The sequence below is a fragment of the Dendrobates tinctorius genome, unplaced genomic scaffold, assembly GCF_039654945.1.
Source record: "Dendrobates tinctorius isolate UK_male_01 unplaced genomic scaffold, ASM3965494v1 ptg000063l, whole genome shotgun sequence".
NCBI lineage: Eukaryota > Metazoa > Chordata > Amphibia > Anura > Dendrobatidae > Dendrobates > Dendrobates tinctorius.
This window is the reverse complement of record NW_027361731.1, coordinates 32,796,205-32,802,204: the sequence shown is the minus strand read 5'-3', so window position 1 is coordinate 32,802,204 and position 6,000 is coordinate 32,796,205.

The window sequence follows — 6,000 nt, the reverse complement described above, 5'->3', positions numbered from 1 at the left end:
CCGGCATTCTTCCTGCGGATTTCTTACTTTTTTACTGCGGTTTTCCCCCTGCTGATTGGGAGAATGCAGCAGGTGGAAAACCGCACAAAAGTGACATGCTGCGGATTTTGTACCGCAGGAAAACCAGGAGAATCAGGAGCAATAACGTCTCCATATGTGATCGTCATACTGACTGCCTCCATGTCAGTTACAGGTTATCTGCAGCTGCATAAATCCAATAATCCAGCAGGTTACAGTCAGGGAAACCTGATAATCCGATGCAGCAATAACCTGTCGTGGCTGATGTGCTGGACGATGAGATACACAGATGGGGCGCGGGGCAGGAATGCAGCACAAGCCGTCAGCACCGCAGACTCTGCACAGCAGGGGCAGCGCAAAGCCACGGACACACATAGACAGCAGGGGCAGAGCAGAGCCACGGACACCTACAGACAGCAGGGGCAGAGCAAAGTCACGGACACCTACAGACAGCAGGGGCAGAGCAAAGACATGGACACATATAGACAGCAGGGGCAGAGCAAAGACATGGACACATATAGACAGCAGGGGCAGAGCGGAGCCACGGACGCCTACAGACAGCAGGGGCAGAGCAAAGCCACGGACACAGACAGCAGGGGCAGAGCAAAGCCATGGACACAGACAGCAGGGGCAGAGCAAAGCAATGGACACAGACAGCAGGGGCAGAGCAAAGCCATGGACACAGACAGCAGGGGCAGAGCAAAGCCACAGATGCCTACAGACAGCAGGGGCAGCGCAAAGCCACGGACACGCATAGACAGCAGGGGCAGAGCAAAGCCACAGGCACCTATAGACAGCAGGGACAGAGCAAAGACATGGACACATATAGACAGCAGGGGCAGAGCGGAGCCACGGACACCTACAGACAGCAGGGGCAGAGCAAAGTCACGGACACGCATAGACAGCGGGGGCAGAGCGAAGCCACGGACACAGACAGCAGGGGCAGCACAAAGCCATGGACACAGACAGCAGGGGCAGAGCGGAGCCACGGACACCTACAGACAGCAGGGGCAGAGCGGAGCCACGGACACCTACAGACAGCAGGGGCAGAGCGGAGCCACGGACACCTACAGACAGCAGGGGCAGAGCGGAGCCACGGACACCTACAGACAGCAGGGGCAGAGCGGAGCCACGGACACCTACAGACAGCAGGGGCAGAGCGGAGCCACGGACACCTACAGACAGCAGGGGCAGAGCAAAGCCACGGACACGCATAGACAGCAGGGGCAGAGCGAAGCCACAGACACCTACAGACAGCAGGGGCAGAGCAAAGTCACGTACACGCATAGACAGCTTGGGCAGAGCGAAGCCACAGACACCTACAGACAGTAGGGGCAGAGCAAAGCCACGGGCACCTATAGACAGCAGGGGCAGAGCAAAGACATGGACACATATAGACAGCAGGGGCAGAGCGGAGCCACGGACACCTACAGACAGCAGGGGCAGAGCAAAGACATGGACACATATAGACAGCAGGGGCAGAGCGAAGCCACGGACACGCATAGACAGCGGGGGCAGAGCGAAGCCACGGATACAGACAGCAGGGGCAGCGCAAAGCCACGGACACCTACAGACAGCAGGGGCAGAGCGGAGCCACGGACACCTACAGACAGCAGGGGCAGAGCAAAGTCACAGACACCTACAGACAGCAGGGGCAGAGCGAAGCCACGGACACGCATAGACAGCAGGGGCAGAGCGAAGCCACAGACACCTACAGACAGCAGGGGCAGAGCAAAGTCACAGACACCTACAGACAGCAGGGGCAGAGCAAAGTCACGTACACCTACAGACAGCAGGGGCAGTGCAAAGCCACGGACACGCATAGACAGCAGGGGCAGAGCAAAGCCACAGACACCTACAGACAGTAGGGGCAGAGTAAAGCCACGGACACCTATAGACAGCAGGGGCAGAGCAAAGACATGGACACATATAGACAGCAGGGGCAGAGCGGAGCCACGGACACCTACAGACAGCAGGGGCAGAGCGAAGCCACAGACACCTACAGACAGCAGGGGCAGAGCTAAGCCTCGGACACATATAGACAGCAGGGGCAGAGCGGAGCCACAGACACCTACAGACAGCAGGGGCAGAGCAAAGCCACGGACACCTACAGACAGCAGGGGCAGAGCAAAGCCACAGACACCTAAAGACAGCAGGGGCAGAGCAAAGACATGGACACATATAGACAGCAGGGGCAGAGCGGAGCCACAGACATCTACAGACAGCAGGGGAAGAGCAAAGCCACGGACACCTACAGACAGCAGGGGCAGAGCGAAACCACGCACAACTTCAGACAGCAGGGGCAGAGCGAAGCCACGGACACCTACAGACAGCAGGGGCAGAGTAAAGTCACGGACACCTACAGACAGCAAGGGAAGACCAAAGCCACGGACACACACAGACAGCAGGGGCAGCGCAAAGCCACGGACACACATAGACAGCAGGGGCAGAGCGAAGCCACAGACACCTACAGACAGCAGGGGCAGAGCGAAGCCACAGACACCTACAGACAGCAGGGGCAGCGCAAAGCCACGGACACGCATAGACAGCAGGGGCAGAGCGAAGCCACGGACACCTACAGACAGCAGGGGCAGAGCAAAGCCACAGACGCCTACAGACAGCAGGGGCAGCGCAAAGCCACGGACACGCATAGACAGCAGGGGCAGAGCAAAGCTACAGACAGCAGGGGCAGCGCAAAGCCACGGACACGCATAGACAGCAGGGGAAGAGCGAAGCCACAGACACCTACAGACAGCAGGGGCAGAGCAAAGCCACGGACACAGACAGCAGGGGCAGAGCAAAGACATGGACACATATAGACAGCAAGGGCAGAGCGGAGCCACGGACACCTACAGACAGCAGGGGCAGAGCAAAGTCACGGACACCTACAGACAGCAGGGGCAGAGGGAAGTCACAGACACCTACAGACAGCAGGGGCAGAGCAAAGCCACGGACACCTATAGACAGCAGGGGCAGAGCGAAGCCACGGACACGCATAGACAGCGGGGGCAGAGCGAAGCCACGGACACAGACAGCAGGGGCAGCACAAAGCCACGGACACAGACAGCAGGGGCAGAGCGGAGCCACGGACACCTACAGACAACAGGGGCAGAGCGAAGCCACAGACACAGACAGCAGGGGCAGAGCAAAGACATGGACACATATAGACAGCAGGGGCAGAGCGAAGCCACGGACACGCATAGACAGCGGGGGCAGAGCGAAGCCACGGACACGCATAGACAGCAGGGGCAGCACAAAGCCACGGACACAGACAGCAGGGGCAGAGCGGAGCCACAGACACCTACAGACAGCAGGGGCAGAGCGAAGCCACGGACACAGACAGCAGGGGCAGAGCAAAGCCATGGACACATATAGACAGCAGGGGCAGAGCAAAGCCACAGACAGCAGGGGCAGAGCAAAGCCACAGACAGCAGGGGCAGAGCAAAGCCACAGACAGCAGGGGCAGAGCAAAGCCACAGACAGCAGGGGCAGAGCAAAGCCACAGACAGCAGGGGCAGAGCAAAGCCACAGACAGCAGGGGCAGAGCAAAGCCACAGACAGCAGGGGCAGAGCAAAGCCACAGACAGCAGGGGCAGAGCAAAGCCACAGACAGCAGGGGCAGAGCAAAGCCACAGACAGCAGGGGCAGAGCAAAGCCACAGACAGCAGGGGCAGAGCAAAGCCACAGACAGCAGGGGCAGAGCAAAGCCACAGACAGCAGGGGCAGAGCAAAGCCACAGACAGCAGGGGCAGAGCAAAGCCACAGACACCTACAGACAGCAGGGGCAGAGCGAAGCCACGGACACCTACAGACAGCAGGGGCAGAGCAAAGTCACGGACACCTACAGACAGCAGGGGCAGAGCGAAGCCACAGACACTTACAGACAGCAGGGGCAGAGCGAAGCCATGGACACATATAGACAGCAGGGGCAGCGCAAAGCCACGGACACATATAGACAGCAGGGGCAGCGCAAAGCCACAGACACCTACAGACAGCAGGGGCAGCGCAAAGCCACAGACACCCACAGACAGCAGGGGCAGAGCAGAGCCACAGACACCTACAGACAGCAGGGGCAGAGCAAAGACATGGACACATATAGACAGCAGGGGCAGAGCGGAGCCACGGACACCTACAGACAGCAGGGGCAGAGCGGAGCCACGGACACCTACAGACAGCAGGGGCAGAGCGGAGCCACGGACACCTACAGACAGCAGGGGCAGAGCGAAGCCACAGACACCTACAGACAGCAGGGGCAGAGCGAAGCCACGGACACATATAGACAGCAGGGGCAGCGCAAAGCCACGGACACGCATAGACAGCAGGGGCAGAGCGAAGCCACAGACATCTACAGACAGCAGGGGCAGCGCAAAGCCACAGACATCTACAGACAGCAGGGGCAGAGCAGAGCAACGGACACGTATAGACAGCAGGGGCAGAGCGAAGCCACGGACACCTACAGACAGCAGGGGCAGAGCAAAGCCACAGACACCTACAGACAGCAGGGGCAGAGCGGAGCAACGGACACGTATAGACAGCAGTTGCAGAGCGAAGCCACAGACACCTACAGACAGCAGGGGCAGAGCGAAGCCATGGACACATATAGACAGCAGGGGCAGCGCAAAGCCACGGACACCTACAGACAGCAGGGGCAGAGCGGAGCAACGGACACCTACAGACAGCAGGGGCAGAGCGAAGCCATGGACACAGACAGCAGGGGCAGCGCAAAGCCACGGACACGCATAGACAGCAGGGGCAGAGCGAGGCAACGGACACCTACAGACAGAAGGGGCAGAGCAAAGCCACGGACACCTACAGACAGCAGGGGCAGAGCGAAGCAACGGACACCTACAGACAGCAGGGGCAGAGCGAAGCAACGGACACCTACAGACAGCAGGGGCAGCGCGAAGCCACGAACACCTACAGACAGCAGGGGCAGAGCAAAGCCACAGACAGCAGGGGCAGAGCAAAGCCACAGACAGCAGGGGCAGAGCGGAGCCACAGACACCTACAGACAGCAGGGGCAGAGCGAAGCCACGGACACGTATAGACAGCAGGGGCAGCGCAAAGCCACGGACACCTACAGACAGCAGGGATACAGGCTGCTGGGAGTTGTAGTGCCCCCTCACGGCAGGGGCGCAGGCTGCTGGGAGTTGTAGTGCCCACCTCACGGCAGGGGCGCAGGCTGCTGGGAGTTGTAGTGCCCACCTCACGGCAGGGGCGCAGGCTGCTGGGAGTTGTAGTGCCCACCTCACGGCAGGGGCGCAGGCTGCTGGGAGTTGTAGTGCCCCCTCACGGCAGGGGCGCAGGCTGCTGGGAGTTGTAGTGCCCCCTCACGGCAGGGGCGCAGGCTGCTGGGAGTTGTAGTACCCCCTCACGGCAGGGGCGCAGGCTGCTGGGAGTTGTAGTACCCCCTCACGGCAGGGGCGCAGGCTGCTGGGAGTTGTAGCCCCCCCCTCACGGCAGGGGCGCAGGCTGCTGGGAGTTGTAGTGCCCCCTCGCGGCCGGGGCGCAGGCTGCTGGGAGTTGTAGTCCCCCCTCGCGGCCGGGGCGCAGGCTGCTGGGAGTTGTAGTCCCCCCTCGCGGCCGGGGCGCAGGCTGCTGGGAGTTGTAGTCCCCCCTCGCGGCAGGGGCGCAGGCTGCTGGGAGTTGTAGTCCCCCCTCACGGCAGGGGCGCAGGCTGCTGGGAGTTGTAGTCCCCCCCTCACGGCAGGGGCGCAGGCTGCTGGGAGTTGTAGTCCCCCCCTCACGGCAGGGGCGCAGGCTGCTGGGAGTTGTAGTCCCCCCCTCACGGCAGGGGCGCAGGCTGCTGGGAGTTGTAGTCCCCCTCACGGCAGGGGCGCAGGCTGCTGGGAGTTGTAGTCCCCCTCACGGCAGGGGCGCAGGCTGCTGGGAGTTGTAGTCCCCCCCCACGGCAGGGGCGCAGGCTGCTGGGAGTTGTAGTCCCCCCCCACGGCAGGGGCGCAGGCTGCTGGGAGTTGTAGT